At 41.1% G+C, this 17,430-nt stretch overlaps 1 protein-coding gene across 2 annotated transcripts in view; it reads left to right on the top strand.

Moving 5' to 3' along the window:
- Positions 1-243: 243 nt before the first annotated feature.
- LOC117890671 (uncharacterized protein DDB_G0271670) overlaps positions 244-17,430 on the top strand; it is a 38,434-nt gene continuing 21,247 nt past the window's right edge. The window contains exons 1-2 of one of the 2 annotated variants that reach the window (XM_034795652.1): positions 244-483; positions 15,435-15,563. The gene's annotated coding sequence lies outside the window, so the exon portion shown is untranslated. The remainder of the gene's footprint in view (positions 484-15,434; positions 15,564-17,430) is intronic. The other variant, XM_034795678.1, reaches the window with a different exon arrangement.

Below are 17,430 nucleotides of genomic sequence, written 5' to 3'. Positions count from 1 at the left end.
TTGATTGATAAATCGGATATAATTATAGTTTTAGCGCGGAGACTCCTAACTAGCTAGTAATATAAAATATAACATAAAAATCGTGGAAAATTATTTTAGAATTACGGTATATTTACAGTATATTTTGAAAACGCAATGGTATATTTCCGAGGGTCTGTCGGTATGTCTTATCGATAATTTAAGCTCAGTGGCCATCAAAAATAAACAATTATTTTCTTGTTTTTTTTTTACTTTTCCCGAAACCAAAACTCGCGTCTGAAATCCTAAAATTTTAATAAATGCTGATCTATAGCTCGAGGAAAATCGTCAGTCGATAAGTATGTGCTAATTCGTCTTACAAAATAATGTTTTCATTTTTGCGGTGTTCAAGTTGAAAGAGAAAAATACTGTAAAGTGCATATTTATATGTGTGTGTTTGTGCATGCAGAGGTGCATATGTATGTGTGTACATATTGAATATACAATTGAAAGCCCCAAAAACAGGTAAATTGTTAGGTATTGTGGATAATTGCATGGGTTTCTTGTGAACAAAATTTTCCCAAAAAGCTTGCCACATCTCCCCATTCGTTGACGTCAGTGGCGGCAGAAACGCCGCTTTATTTACTTCCCCTTCCACCACCGCCACTCTCTTATGTTCTCCGAATGTCTGTCGTTCACCTCTCTCTCCCGTCCCTCAGCCCACTTATGGTCCATTCTTAAGCGCTGGAGCCTACGTGTAAGCGGTGGTGGCTGCTCTCTTAGCATCGCATACACGTGCAAGCCGCCGGGAGAGCGGCGACAACTAGCCAGAGCGTTTTTATATAAGGTGGGGCGTTTCAAGAGCGCACTCTGGATTTAGCTATCTATGCAAATTACACTGGAAGTCCTCTTACCTCGTCTATTTTCAAGTTTTTTATAACATGTACACATAAGATGACACTCTAGTCATGGGAATAGCATTACTTCACCTGATAATATGCACCTTCTACTAGCGCTGCCGCCAGAGAGAGATTGAGAGAGCGAGCGTGGGAGAGAGACTTGTTTGTTTGTTTTGACGCAGAAGCAGCGCCAAAATCAACGCCAGCGTCGCTGCTGCTGCTGCTTAAAAAACAAAATACTGCAAAACAACAAAATCAAAATAAAAAATATTTAATTGAATGTACTTTTCCAAAAGTTCAACAGACTTTTATCTGCCACAAGCTAATGTTCTAATCAGCACTTGCGCAGTTCTCTCCTCTCCCTCTTCCTATGATTCTATTTTTGCTGAAGTTTCTTCCACCAAGTTCTTAACCATGGTACAATAAATGGAAGGGAAGCTGTCTGGGAGAGCCGAGCAAACCTGATTTAGTTGCATTTACCACACACTGAAAGAGAGAGAGAGAGTCGTTTTGCAACCCACAACTAGCCTTGCCTTTTGAGGTGTTTACTTTGCGTCTGCCAGAGCTTCTAGTCGTACCTTATATTTAATATACCTTCCAATTGCCCCTGCTGCTGCATTCCCCTCTTCTGGCTCACTCGTTTCGCTTACCTGTGGCCTAGCGCGTAAACAAATGAAAGCAGCAAAAGGGGCAGCAGAAACAGTTATCACTCAAAGAATTCTACAAATTAGTATGTGTGCCAGGGTGAGTGTGCCCCTCTCTCTCGCTCTTTATCACTCTCTCTGAATGTTTAGCCTTCAAATATACGTATTTGTTGCCTTGACCATAACCTAGAAATACACTAAAGCGTTCGTTCGTTCTCTTTCTCTTTCTGAAAGCCTTTTGCGTCAGCTGCCAAAACAGGTAGAGGAGGGTGGTGTGGGGGCGAGGGTGAGGGTCTGTGCATTGCATAGATATAGAAAGCAGCGAAAGAAAACCGCCCCGAAAATGCGAAATGTTAGTAAACTTATTCAAGGTCACCCCTCAAGTATGAACTAATACTAATCAACGGCAATCAGTGGCAGCGGCAGAAGCAGCAGCAACGCCAACATCAGCTGCGACAGCGACTGCACTTTTGCGTCGCTGCTGCCTTCCTATGAATCAATTTTAAAAATTCAAGTTTTGCAGGGTATAAATTAAAATATGAAATTTCTGATGGTATCCACATACTACATACATATGTATGTATGTAGAAATGTATCCACAGTGTGGATAGGGAGCATCTGATAGTCGTAATACTCGCCACTCGACCTCTCACTTGCTCGAATTATTGGTGGGAGTCTATGGGGAGTGGTTGATCATGTGATCTCCATATGTTGTTGGGCGAGAGCCGGAGTCCCGATAGGGATCCATGGATGGATGGCTCGGCTCTTCTTCCATCAGTTGCCTCTGAAAAAACAAAACTATTTATAGCTGCTTGATGGATCTTCTCTTCCTGTCGCTCAACCTCCCCACTCTACACTCCTCTCTCTCTCTTATGCACTCTGTCTACTGTACCGCCGCACTACACACGCTCTCCTCTCTGTGCCGTCGGGCTCTCCCGCGCTCCCCACTCTTATGTGCTTTTGTTCAATTGTGTGCAATAATACGACAACAACAAAACGATAAATGAAATTGTTTTTGGCTTTTGCTTTTTGGTTTTACTTGTTTGTTGCTTTTGCTTTTTGTCAACGCGACTTGGCTCACGTTGGCTCGCGAAACAAAGAAGATGAAGGCAGCAGCAGCGACGAAGCACAGCCGCAAAAGGAGAACAAAAGTGTGCAATTAATTATTATACCCTTCGGGCAGTGGAGGTATACTGGTTCTGATCAAATGTTTTTTCCACAATACCAACAAGAAGGGACAAGAATTTGCATCTCCAGACACAACATTTTCGTAGTGGTACAGAGGTTCTTCGAACTTTAATCAATATCGGAACAGTGTATCATACAGTGGAAAAGGAATCGTCATTCTGCCGAAGGGTATCCCTTCTCAAAAGTACATATTGTCATATGTACATATGTATATACATATGTATGAGTGGTAGAGAGAGAATGGGAAACAGTGAGCTTTGACCACGTGTTGATAGGGCGGGTCGGGTCGCTAAACCCGTCGGCTCATATCCAACCCCCCCTTCCTTTCCTGCACTATCTCACTCCCTCCTCACCACCTCCTCACCACCTCCCTGTTTCTGCGGCCTATCCATTTTTATTTAGCAAAAACGAAAAACAAAAAGTTTTTGCCTGCGCGCATGACCTTGAAATTTTCTATAAGAAGCAAAACATCTGACTGCGACGCTGACGCAGGCAGCGACAGCGGCATCGATTGCAGTGCGAAATTAAATGAAAAAAACGCAGAGAATTGCCTTTGGTTCGAAAGCTGTTGTTACCCATTGATGACATTTTAAACTATAAATCTGAATAGAAAAACAGTTCAAATAATTAATTGTTTAATTATTTATTTGATGCGAACTTTTCTATGGCTATCCTGATATTAAACAATAAAAGAGAGGGAATACGCACTGAAAACAAAAACTTAAAGAGAGGATCAAGAGTAAATGTGCACAATTTATGATGCCATAGAAGTTCTTTTTGTCGGTCTGATGTACCCAGCTTAAGGTTAAAAATAAGGGTTCAAGGGAAGTTGCTCTTTGGAACAACAAAAATATTTAATATAAAGCTTGTCTTCACCACCCAAAGGGGTGCCCCCCTTAAGCCTAAACTCTCAACCGATTGGAGGATTGCCATGCAAACAGATACCTGGCGACACTTAATAGGTATTTTCACTTGTCTATTGTACTTTGGGAATAGATAAATGTACTAGACGTAATGGTTAATTCAAAGAAAATACAAAAATGCCATATATTTTATGAATGTACATATGTATGTATTGTATGTACATATGTACATACGATACATTTGGCCATTTATCGCGTCTCTGCACACATTATTATCTACTTCCTGGGGGCCACATAGCGGCAATGCGAGAACACCCGAAAATCGAACAAAGACAAACATCCAAAACTTGTTGTTTTTTCCAAGGGAGAGAGAGATAAAATTAAAGATAGAGAGAGAGCCAACACGCATTAAAAACGAATTAATTTTTGCAACAACAATATAACTTAATGTGGAAATAATTGTAATTGTTTTTTTTTTTCATTTTCTCGTGTATTTTTTGTTGTATCAAGGCTGTTTTTATTTTATATTTTGTTTGTTTCTATTTTTCTCTTCCATTTGTTATATAATCCGCGGCAGTAGGTTTTTATTACAATTCTTTTAATTTTTATTTTATTTTTTGTTGATGCCCAGGCATTTACTGATTGGCGCCATCTGTTGGCCGGCGGCGTGATCATGTCTTTGGATTTCACTTTCGAAGTCCACCCACATGTGTGCACGCACTCCCACTACCGCATAACGGTAGTGTTAAATACCCTGCCAGTGGAACGTATTTGGGGTTGCTTGATGAGGTCTGTCAGTGTCGAACATAATCTTGATCTATAATTATGGAGTTTAATCTAGGTAGGTAGAAATCTACCTCAATAAATATCTTTGTTTTAAAGTGCAGGAATCCCTGAAACCGGATACGATTTTATAAAATCTGAAATCTAGAATGTCTGTAAAATCATTTTTAAAATTTTCCACAATTATTAAACCATACAATCAATGCATAAAGTCATTTAATTAAATCTTATTACTGTCATTGGGTACAGATAAACCAATTTGAAACCTTTACAGAATTTTATGTTTATACTGTGCTGTAAAATTTATCGTATGGGGAATAGATTCTTTATCTTCAGTTTCTTTCAACAGAAACTACTTGAATTGTACAAACCATTTGTGTTAGCGTATCTAATATTTCGTTTTGACTATGGCTTTTCCTTGTGTGGTATATTTATTTTGATTGCGACGCATGTGTTTTGTTTTTGTCTTTGTTGGTTTTATTTTTGCAATGTTTTTTTTCTTCGTGTTTTTGTTGTTTTTTAATTGTCTTTACACATTTATTGGGGTTAAGGTCTTCTTGACTTGCCATCACCTCTTTTGGCCTTTTTGCTGTTGTTGTTGTTTCTCACTTTTGTTTTTATTTTCTTGCATATTTATTTTTTGCACACATTTTATTCATCTTGTGATATATGTTGTACATACATATGTACTTTATACATAGATACATATGTACATATATGTATGTGCATATATCTGTATCCTATATTCATTTAAAATTGTTTAATTTTATTTTTCGAAAACGTGCAAAATGCAAAAAGCGATTTCTCTTTTGCTTCGTTTTTGTTGTTAAATGGGGGCGTGAGCACTGCCAAAAAAAATTCAAAATTAATAATAACAAATTTCTTTTGAACTTTTTGAATGTTGTTGCAAGGTGTCAGCCATTTTGCATTATCAACTAACGGTAAGTGCCTGAAGCATATTAAAAGTGAATGGAACAACCAGCATGTGTCGCGCGTCATGCGGCTGCTCCCCACAGTCGGTTGCGTCTAACAAATTGTAGCTTGGAGTCGCCTTACCTCTATTTGAATTAACTTTGTATGAACGATTTTAGTGTCCGTGGAGATCATTAAAGGCATCCAATTTTGAGAGTTAGACCCTCCCTCGTAATTCTCTCTGCACCAGTCTCGTGTCTCCTTTTCAATTATAATGCTGTTGTTCCCGTCAGCGTCTTAGTGTCAAATTGGTTGTACGACCTTTGGATGGGATCCAGCCATTTTTTCCAATCCCATTGCCCATCAAGGTGCTGCCAACTTGTTTTTTGTGCACACACACACACACACATTCCAACCATGATAACCTAAACCTGGGGCTGCACCTGCACCTTCACCTGCACCTGCACCTGCACCCCCACCTTCAACATCGTCGTACGAGACGATGTATGCGGCTGTCGGATTATTACTCACTTTGGGGTCTTATCAGTCTCAGTCTTACTTTTAGTTAGTCAACACTCAAGCAGCTCCCTTCGACCCACCACTACGCCCCACTCTACCCCCTGCTATAGAGAACAACAAGTGCCATTCAGTCTGTTGCGGGCAAAGTGACAAATCCGCACACCCTGTCCCGTCGTCAACGGCATAAAGCCCAGTCATAGCAAAAGTCTGTTAGAAATTTGGTGACGTCAGCCCGAAACAAGAACTTGTGATGAAATTGTTACAATAAAGAAAGTCAGGGGAAGCGGTACTCGAAGTTAATGGAAGTCAGGAGAAGACTTCGAAAGACTTACAAAGAAATTTAGTGTGTTTTTATATTAGCAGAAAATTCAAGAATCTGCAATGCATAAAGTATTAATTTTTGTGTAAATGAACTTTCCCTTTTGGATATCTGCAAATTCTTCCAAATTTTCCCACACATTAGTACACAAAAAATTAAATACAAAATACCCAAGAAAATAATAAATAATTATTTTTGTCACATTTTCAATGTCAACGTTTTCAAAAAATTTTCATTTTGTCCAACGAAACGAATATTTTTGTTTTCTTCGATTTAAGTACCCTGTTACCCTGTTGGTCGTGGCGTAACCAAAAAGTGGTATAAAGGTATCCATTTGATAATAGTTAATGTGCGCTGTTCAGACATCCTAGAAAGACTATCAAATGTCCACAGTTTTCATGATGATGTAAGGATCAGGCTATAATTGTATCATTTGGGTGAGGTGCTTATCTCGGTTTCAGACCAACACCGCTTAGAGGGCATCTGATAGTCGTTATGTGCGATGATATCTAGCCTATTTGTTTTTGCTGCACTTTTAATTTGTTTTTCGGTTTTTGTTCGATTTGCGTCACCAAAAAAAAAAATATACATATATAAATTGAAATATTTTGGTAGGGGATGTGCTGTATGGGCGTGGCGGTGTGAAAAACTTTTTATTTTTCTTTCTGTTTGTTTGTTTTGTTGCTTAAGTTTTTCAATTTATTATACAATTATTTTCCGTGTGTGTGCGTGCGCCTTTTGTTGTTGCTCTTTTGTGTGTACACTGTGTGCTGTTTCGTGGAGAGGTAGAGAGACAGGGATAGGGTGGTAGCAGTGGGTGGGACAGACAGAGGGGCGATTCACATTGCACATTGTCGGCGTCAGCAGTGGCAGCGGCAGCGGCAGAGGCAGAAGCGTTTGCGGCAAGAGCGCACATGGCAGTATGCCTGTGAATGTATGGATGCGTGTGTGTGTGTGCGTTTCTGTCCGTGTCTGACATCAGCGACAACAATAACAAAGCAACGTGCGCCCCAAAAGCGAAAAAATAAAAATAAGAAAGAAAGAAACGGCAACAAAATCGGCAGCAAACCAGTAAACACGTCAGCCGCGCAACAAAAGAGAATGTGAGTCAAAGAGTGTCAGAGAGGGGTTGGAGCCACAAAAGGAACAAGGGAAAGAAAGAGAGAGAGCAAAAACAATTCAAAGAGAGGCAGAGAGCAACGAAAACCGGCTGACTGGCAGGCGGATAAACAGGATAAGATGAAGATTATGAAGAGAAAGGACCGGACTTCGAGAATGAGAGGCACATAATCAAAAGAGTGCAATAAATGACGTTGCTGGCAAGAGCGGCTTATAACGGAGAGAGAGGGGAGAACGAATAATAACAGCAAAATATGAAGAGTTTCGGCCATGAAGCAAAGAGAATGGAGCTTCACATGATGATTGATGGCTTGCAAAGACTGTGACAGACAGTGACAGAGTGGCAGCGGGGGGAAGAGAGCGTAAGTGTGAGTAGTTTGCGTGGCAGGCAGCAAACTGAAATGCTGACACGTGAGCTTTTCCAAAGACAGTGAAAGAGAGCGGGAGCGGGAGTGGGAGGGAGAGCTCACGCAAACAAGTTGCTCTGCGAGAGAGACGCGACACGGAACAAAACAAGTTGCGCTCAGTGAGTCAATAGCAGTGTGGGAGTGAGACAGAGCTGTTTGTATTTTTTTGCATTTGCAATGACAACACCCCAAACGACACGCTCTCTAGAGCTGCTCCGCTCTCGCTCTTAGTCTTTGTTTGTTGATGAAATGTTATTGTGGCGTCGCGTGATTGCTGCGCTGCCCAAATAGCGGTAAAGGGGAGCAGGCTGAACGAACTCGAGACAAAAGATAACACGCACACCACACACACACGCACAAGCCCGCTCTCTTTTCCGCTCTCTTCTGCTCTCTCGCTGGAGTGTGTGTGCGCGTGTCTGTGTGTCACCTTATTATTGTAGGTCATAAATGCATTCACATGACTGCACTGACAATCGCGAGCTCTCTCTCGCGCTCGCTCTCTCCAAAGCGAGAGAGAGTGTACTACGTGTACATTGAATGCGCTACGATTCGGCCTTACGCGACTTGCGAAGAGCAGGGCAGGCAGCGCTAGAACGGGATGGAGATGGATGAATCACTTGTACGGTAAATGATGAGACATGGAATGGAGACAATGTTGGAATGGGTTATGTGTTGTTATGCACATTTATCTTATGCAACAGTTTTAGTTTAAACTTTAAAGCGACTGACGACTGTAATCTATCTGTTATGGAAGTTAGTTTTACGATCATTTCCAAGGAAAAGCACCACTGTACACCTGTTTTCATTCATTCTTTGTATGAAATTTCAAAGTTGACTCAAGAACAAGCCTCTGGGCAGTAGCAGTGCTCAGCCGAACGTAGTGGAACCCTCATTGGCAGTAGGGTATTTCAGCAAGTCGAGCAAGTCTGGCAAAAATGTCTATGCTTGGGTTTCCTCTGCTGCTCTGCCCCGTCTGTTTTGCTTTTTAACCCTGCTGTTGCTGTCATAATCATAGCGGAGGCTTTGCAATTCTCTCTCTCGCTGAAAACAGCGCTTGCGGAGAGTCACACTTTTGTTTTGCCTGGAAAAATGTTTGTTTTTGCTTTCCATGATACTTTGCCTCTCTAAGATGAGAGAAGAATTTTCTTATTTGTCTCTCGCTCTCTCTGGCTCTGTTTGTCACCCACAACAACAGCTTGGGTACCGCACTCATTTAGAGGGCACTCAATACACTCTGGCTCTGCCACAGAGATGGAGTACGTGTTCTACAAGATGAAGAAAAGAGCATCCACAGAGTGAGATAACTATAAAAAACGTGACGTATGCGCAATATGCAACGGTTAAGAGAAGCAGTGAGAGAGAGGGACAAAGCAAAGAGAGAACTCACTGCATTTTGGCTCTCTTTATTATGTTTGCTTCTTGTTGTTTTTGCAATGTGATTTGCTATTCCGTCTCTTTCGAGTTAATTAATTTTCATTTTCCGCTTGATCATTGTCAATGTCTTTCTCTTGTTGCCTTTTTGCCTATCTCTTACTCTCTCTTTCTTCTTGCCGCAGCCCTAATTTTCCACTTTTTTAATGTTTTTACCATTTCCTTAAATTTCTTCATATCCTAGATATGAAACAAACACAAAACAAAGAACTGCATTTCCTGTGCACTTAGCCAAAAGGCTAATTCAAACTGATAAAGTCAAATTCCTTCTAGGAATTGTCCCTTAACGACAGACCATTGGTTGAGTTTCAGCAAGACCAAAACGATCTTTGTTTCAAAAACAATCTCAATGATGCTTTTAATTTGTTGGCTTATTCTTTTTCAATATTTTTTATTAGCTTTAAAATGTATTTTTGTAGATTAATGGGAGTTTCTCATAATAGATTGGAAAGATTCCTTAGACGGTCAGCAATCTGAGGGCCTTCATCTCCTGCTTGAGATTTCAATTAAATTTCCTTGGGTGTGAATAAAAACATTATATTTTTCTTAACATTTGTTTCCACAGCTTGTTGTTCTTGTTTTTCTTGTTTCTGCGGGCTCTTCTTGTTCTTATTCACCTTAGTGGACCAACTGCAGCAAAGTAAACAAGAAGCTGGAGAACAAGAGGGAAACAAACGCACCAAAAAGATTCAACCAACTAAAACAAAAACAAAATAAAACAAAAAATGCGGAGAAGAGGAGCAAACAACACAAAAAATGAACTCAGAAAAGTGGCAAACTGGTTGAACGTGCCAAATTCCAATTAGTTGGGGCACTTGAGTGGCTCCCCAACTGTCCTTACCACTCGCCGTACTCTGCTGCCCCATTCTCCATTCCCCTTCCCGCTCTCTATCTCTCTCACTTTGGGAGCAGCGCCCTTGGGCGAAAGACAAACTGTATGAAAAAGTCATGTTTACTGTAAACTTTTTTCACTTTTGCAGTAGCCTTCTTTTAATGCCCCTTGAGAGCAGGGTGGATTTACGACCGTGCCTAGTTGAAGAATCATCAAAATTCAACAAGAAATCACGAGCTGAAATGTTTTGGATGTGGAGATATCATAACCGTTATAGAATTTAAAATATAAACATCATTTAGTACATTTTCATGTTTAAAAATTGCAAATGAAAAATGTGCAAGGGTATCCGAAGGGCTTAAGTCTCCCAAAAGCCTGCGAGTCCTTTCTTTCCTCTTCCTTTCGTCTTTGTTTTTGCTACTGCCTCTTCATCTTGTCCATTCTCTGGCTGTTCTTATATTTCTTGCAGCACTTCAATCTTATGGTTTTTGTTTTGTTGTTGTTTGCGATGAAGAAGTCGAACTTTTGCTGCCGCTTTGAGCTTTGCTTCTGCTTCTGTGTCTGTTTCTGTCGTTGCTGCCACAGCACTTCTGTCGCTGCCTCTTCCTGCCTATTCGCCGTTTCTGCTGACCATGAAACGTCTGCCAGGAGACGGACGGACAAGCAAGCCACTAACAGAAGGAAACAGAAAACGGAGGCCGCCGTAGTCAGAGAGAGAGAGAGCAGTCAGTAATCAGCATAAGACCATTTTTCTCAATGGCCACGATGCAGGGCATATTTCGTAGGGCATTCGAAGGTAAGGGCAGTTGTTGGAATGGTTTCCAAAACCCATAAAGTATACATAGTAAATTCGATATCTTAACCATGGTTGAGCGTCACTCATCTTTATTTATTGCCTTTGCTCTCTCTCTCTGTGGGGCTGACATACCTTTTCATATTGTACCTTGCGGACAAGTGTCTCCTTTTTTGTTGTTCCTCTGTGCTTCGGATCTGCTGGCTCTGCCTTCATCCACTCTTATCAATGCAACAACAACCAGAACAAGAGCCAGCATGCACATTTTGATTTGTTGTTTTTTTCTTTGCTGATTATGCTGCCTACGCAGTAGAAGATGACGTGAGGGGGAGGGGGTGAAATCAAATAAAAACGAAACCAAACGTACGCCCACAAGAGGCGGCCGCCCTCATTCAGCCCTGCTCTCTTTATCTCTTCCAGCAACACCGCTCCCCCTGCCCATGCCCCTGCTCCACACTCTCCTGCTGTTCTTGATAAGTGTTTTGCATTCGCTTTTGTTTCGCTCTGTGGTGTGTGTGTGTGTGTGTGTGTGTGGGACATCAGCTGAAACCGTTTGCATGCGCCAATTGGGAAAGTAGACTTTTCAAATACCCTACACTGGCAGACACACAAGGCCTTTGGGTTAACGTTGCCCTCCACAAATGATTGTGAAATACATTAGCTGATGGACACGTGATGATTGCTCTGTCGTATCGCACAGCGCAGTGCCAATGGCAGTTGCAGCAGAATTTCGAAAGTGAAAAGTTCAAACAGCACAAAGTGCAAGGCTCACTCATGCACTCCGTCTGTCTCTCTCTCTCTCTCTGTCTCTGTCTCTGTCTCTGTTTGCCACTTTGGAAATTTGTTTGCTGCTAATTAGAGTGCAGCCACACTGATTACACAGGCAGACAGACAGACACACACACAGTCAAAGGGCGGGGGGGCACACCTTGCCGAATGCCCGAACGCGATTGAGACGACAGCCATGCAGGCGGCAGCGGCGTTGATAACCAAGTTAGACAGTGGGAGGGAGAAGGCGAGAGAACTCTACACGTCACAACAGAACAGAAGAGAAGAAGGCAGAGAAAAAAAAATGGAGCAAAGTCAGGAGAGAAAAATGTTCAAACGAAGCTTTAAATACTCTTCTCAGATTCGTTTCTGTCTGGATTTTCATTCCACTGTCAAACCGGGACATTATTTAGCATTATTTTCACCATTTTGATTAAAAAAGCTAAGAGTTGCCCTAACGACGGAGACGGACCCAGAGAGAGAGAGAGAGAGAGAGAGACAGATGGGTTCCAAGCAAGTTGGGAAGTCACCTGCTGTAGAGGGAGAGGCGTCTTCAAAGTGTCTTGCACCCCACACAGCCCCTCATGTTTGTTGTTACTGTAAACAGCATCATCAAAATCCTGCGTCAGCAAGCGACGTCAACATCAGCGTCGATGGCGGTGTCAGCGTTGGGCTCAGTGGGTGCCGCCGGCCGACGCCGCTGCTGCATTTGACACTTGAGCGCCTTTGTCATTCGGGTTAGAGTGCAATGAGAATGAGCGGGAGAGAGAGAAGCGTAGCGTGCTGCCGTGTTGGTTTCAATTTTCTTATTTTTTTTTGCATTTTATGAGCAAACACTCAACTTGATTGATTTATGCATGCTAGCGGCACACAGCAGCAGCAGCAGCAGCAGAAGCAGTCGCAGTCGCAGCCAAAGGGAGAGAGTGCAAGAAGCAGAGAAAGAGTGAGAGTAGGAGAAGCTGAACGAGTGGAACAGAGACGTAGAACCATCAGAGGCACAGAGGGGGGAGCATCAGCAGAGGTTTGGATAAAAGAGAGAGAGAGAGAGAGAGTGGTGTGGCCACGTCAGCCAGCAGGAGGGAGCGAAAACCAGCGTCAGCAGGATGCCCACCCCGAAAGAGAGTGGAGGGGCAGGAGCAGCAGACGTAAACTCTACCTTCTACAACCATTGCTAAGGGTATGATGACGAAGAGATCAACAGAAAATTCGATCTATAATTAATAAATAAATAAATAGAAAAATACATATGGACAAAAGATCATTCTATGCCAGAAAAATGTATTACATTTTTATTTAAGGGTATTCAAATCTTCGTTTCTTGAATCCTTGAATGCAATTAAGCTTCCCACTCACAACATTCCTGCCCACCGGCATTACGCTGCGGAATGTCATGTGTAATCGATAGCCAGTTCCAGCTATCGATAATAAGCAATAAACAGAAAGCAGCAGCAATAAGTGGGAAATGAAGAGAAGCAAATAAATAATATTAGACCTTTAAAACATTTCGAAATTCTATTTTGCAACCAATTTAACATTGCTAAATTATTGCTGAAATCGATTTATTTATCGATGATTATGCAAATCATATTACACTATTTGTTGTCTTGCCGAATCCGCAGCACACACGTCATCAGGCAGACGTCGAAACATCAGCGTTGCAATTGCAGTTCTCTCTCATGCATATGTTTCTCTTTTTCTCTATTCCTCCTTCCCGCTTTATCGCTCATATTCGCTCTCTTTCTATCTCTCTTTTGACTGTCTGTCAGATTGCTTTGAGCGCGTGCTGATTGCATTTATGTCAACGTTCGTTTTCAATGTTAAAAGTCGGGCCCCAGACTTTTTCGGTGGGGTGCTTGGGGGGTCTGAAAAGAGGGTGCTCGCCTAATAGAGGGCGGGGGGGTCGCTCGAGTGCAGGGTGACGATGGGTTGCTTGCGTTGTAAGGGGAGCGTGAGCGAGAAAACTGCAAAACCCGAAACGAAACGAAAATTATGCATGAAAACTGGCATACAAGTTGAGTCTACGTGTTTGTTATTGCTGGCTGGTTTCTCTCTATATGCAACAAACATGCCCCAAACACGCACGCATAGGCATGGGCTGATTGCATTCTGTGTGTGTTTGCCTCTGTATTCTGCATATGTGTGAGCAATGTACATACATCCACACATATGTACATATGTATATGGAAAATGCAGCCGCAACGACAAAACACAATGCAAATGGCGGAAAGGCCGATTGCATGCCGAGGCGGCACAGTGGGCCGCAATCAGTGATAATGCTGCATAACCAGCATTGCTCCCTCATTGATGCTCATACAAAAAAGTATGTTCTGATCAAAGCTAGTCTTGTATAAATGTCTCCAAAGTCTCATTTTTGTGTGTTAAATGTTAAAAATTTTACAGTGGATTGTTGCTGCTTCAAAATGGTAAAATTTTCCAAGGTAACTGATAAAGAATGAATGCAATCCAACGAAGAGAATTCAAGGCACATCAACAGGCTCCGTAAAAATGTAAAAGAAAAACAAGACAAAAGGCAAGGCCTCTTACGCATGATACCCACACACAGTGGATTAAAGCAGCTGTCTGAGCCATCATAAAAATATTCCAGCAATGTCCACCCCCTAAATTGAATTTTATGAAAATTACCTTAAACTTGGCAAACACAAAAATTGTCCCTCCAAATGCACTTGAATGCCGAATGATTTCCATAATTGACGCTACTCATTTTTGCGCCACTGTGCGGCCATATCGCGGTGCCCCGCATAGGCGCAGTATAGACGTCGCGTTGAGGCGGCAGCAGCAGCAACAACAATCAGACATTGATGATGGGGCGAGCCCATATAATCAAAAGCAAGAGACTCAGATTCAGAGTCAGGGCTTAGTGGCTGGGCGGTGGCAATCAGTCGGCCAGTCAGTCCGTCAGTCTGTCCATCAAGCTATGTGTGTACATATGTACATATATGGTTGGTGGAAAACGAATTCGAGGTGAGAGGGTGTGTGGGGGACATTGGCTAATGAGTTGACCTGTCAAGTTCATGCAAAATTCACTTCAAGCGAGTTGAATGCATTGCATTCAATTGAAATTGCATTGAAGGAGGCATTCCAATAGGCCAGATTATGATACAGCCCCAGGTCACTCATCCCATTCAAAACCATTCGAGATTCAACGAGAATTGAGGAAGAAATTACAAGCACAAATTGTAGCCAAAAGCAGAGACCTTCAACTTATACTTGAAGATTGTGGATGTAGATGTGTACACTGCATTCTTATCATACCGAAAACCTTAAGACTTTGTTTGTTGTTTGTATCGATATTTGTCAGATGCTTGTGTGGGATATATGTATGTATCCACTTGTGCTCATGGTTATATCTGATATCTTTCTGATATGAAGTGCTTTATGATTAAGTCATCCAATCCCTCTGATTTTCCCTTTTCACTCCTTGATTGCTTGGCACGGTTACGAGGCTGGACAGATCTTCACTCCCCTCCCCAAGTGTCTACAAGTTGTACGCCAAATTTAAATATATTTCTGCTTAAAACTCACGAAGAAGCACTTGCTGCTGTGCATATCGTTTGACGGACACAAAAAATCACAAAAAAAGGGTTTACATTTTGGTTTTGTTTTAATTTACTGGCTTGTCCAGGATTTGCAGGGTTTCTGTCCCCATTTGGAGAATACTTTTTGGCTTCAGCAATTTCAATTTTTCGTTTTCCGTTTGTGGTTGAAGGTACGAGAGGTGCTGAAGGAGAGATAGTGAGAAGAGAGAGGGGAAGTGGCGTACTTCCGTCCAGTGGTGCACTTAACAGCCGGTGCCAAAAGGGTTAAAGGCTCGACACTCCACTCCACTTCGCTCCACTAGAGAGCAGTAGCCTCCAGGGTTGTCAAAGTGTTTGGTTACTCTTGCTTTCTGTTTGTTCCCATTTCATAAATATTTCAGTGGGTGGGAGTGGGACTCATCTTTCTCTGCAAATAACCCCATTATTTCATTTTCATTTTCAGCTCTCTGGTAGCAGGAAACCTGTAAACAAGAAACACTCAAACTGAAGACGACTCGACGGCTCTCACTTGCATTTTGTTTTCGTTTTGCTTCCCCAATTTGTGTTTACCCCACCGGTTCAATGCGGCTGGGTAAGTCAATAAGTATCTAAATACGAAAGGGTTAAATTTATAAAAATATTATTAATTATTACCATATTCCTGTTACTATAATTTAAAAAAATGTTTAGAGTCGAATTTCTGAAAAATTTTATATATTTCTAAATATTAACCAGAGATTTTGTGGAAGGTTAATTGTAGAGAACAATAATAAAGAAAAACTTTGCTTCAACAATTGAAAAAAAAATACGGAACAAAATTGATAAATTTTCGCTTTGGGTTGGGAAATTTAGTTAATTGATATTGTTAGTCCGACTTTGCGGAAGAATCGATCCTTATAGATAAGTACTCGCAACTCGAGGGGAAAATAAATCGGTATGGCTCCTTGAAATTTGTGGTGTTTGTTGGTGATCTGAAATTCTCGCTCTACATTTTTTTTGTAGGGTATTTATAAGCATTGCCCTTCCACTTTTCCCTTTCGTTTTGCTTTTTTTCGCCAATCAAAATTCCATGGAAAGCCAGAAGTTTGAAACACTTGCACATGTGCTATTATATATTTTTTGTGGGATTTTTTGTTGCGTTGCACTGCATTTGTCGGGTTTTTTCGAGCTTATCGAGACGGCGAAAAAACAAGTCTGAAGGGAATGAAGGGGCTGAATTACTCATACGCCCTGTTATGCAGCTGCCGCCTGTTCACTTTTTGTTTTTGCTGGACTCTATTTACTCTCAGTGGCTCATTGTAGTTCATTGTTTTTGGCACGCATTTCTTTCAGATTTCGGTTGCTAACTGAAGTTCGTTTTTTGTTTTGTTTTTGGTTTGCTTTTTTCCGTTGTGTAAATCGATACGTGAACGTGTAAGACGGAGCGGATGATTGAGAAATGTCTACATAAACACTGGGGAATGTTGACGGCTCTCATTACCCATTGAATCGGTAGAGATTGCATATTCTAGAAAGTAATGGTAAACGATCTTAGAACTGGGTCCTTCAATTCGATAACAAATATTCGCCCTTGAGTGAACATCTCCATTTACTCACAAATTTTTTACTTTTTCAACATACAGTTGTGTTCAATGAAATAGTAGTGCCGTGCCACACAATTTTCACAACTATTTTTGAGACCCTTCCAGTCTTTCGAATTGAACAAGTGATACCTTTTTGGAAAGCCTGAAAAGTACACATTAGAACCCAGAAAGAATCCTGGAACATTTGCATTCCATCTGCTTGTTTTACATGACTTAAGAAAAATACCTATAAAAAATGCTGTTCAATAAAATAGTAGTGTTTATTTTAGAAAATTTAAAAAAACAACGAAACTGGAATTAGTGCATATGTTTCATGTTCTATATGTTTCTTGAGGTTTAATATGTAGTTTTTAATCAAATTTGTTTTCACTATGGCCTTACGCCCACCTGTCATTTGTAAATAAGGTACTGCCCAAGCTTAAATAAGATCTGAGACTATAATTCTTAAACACCTTGGCAAAACTGTGCTCTGGTTGACGGATTTGTAATAGTAATAACACATTTCACATTTTACAATAAGATTTCGTTGGGATTTTTGGTCTAGAGACTGAGCAAGACATGGAAAAGTGTCGACCTCTTCGGATAAAATTCCATTCCTAGCGAGCTTTCTTGCGTGTTTCAGATCATTATCTTGATGACAGATCCTTTTGATAGGCATTTTTCAATAGTAATATTACTGTATTGTATTAAAAAGTATGTTGGCACACACCACTTTATGAAATACGTCAGTATAAGGCTAGGAAGTAAGAGTTTATATGGGCTGTAGCCCATAAGGGTCAACCCAACATGCCCAATGTTGTTTTTTTCAAGAATTTGGGCAGTTATCAGATATCTGTGAACACAAAACATATTCTTTTGAGTCTTCCTTACCATATA

This window comes from Drosophila subobscura, chromosome A, assembly GCF_008121235.1.
Source record: "Drosophila subobscura isolate 14011-0131.10 chromosome A, UCBerk_Dsub_1.0, whole genome shotgun sequence".
In the NCBI taxonomy this organism is placed as follows: domain Eukaryota; kingdom Metazoa; phylum Arthropoda; class Insecta; order Diptera; family Drosophilidae; genus Drosophila; species Drosophila subobscura.
The sequence above is the reverse complement of the archived record's forward strand: the minus strand, read 5'-3'. Positions and strand labels throughout refer to the sequence as shown.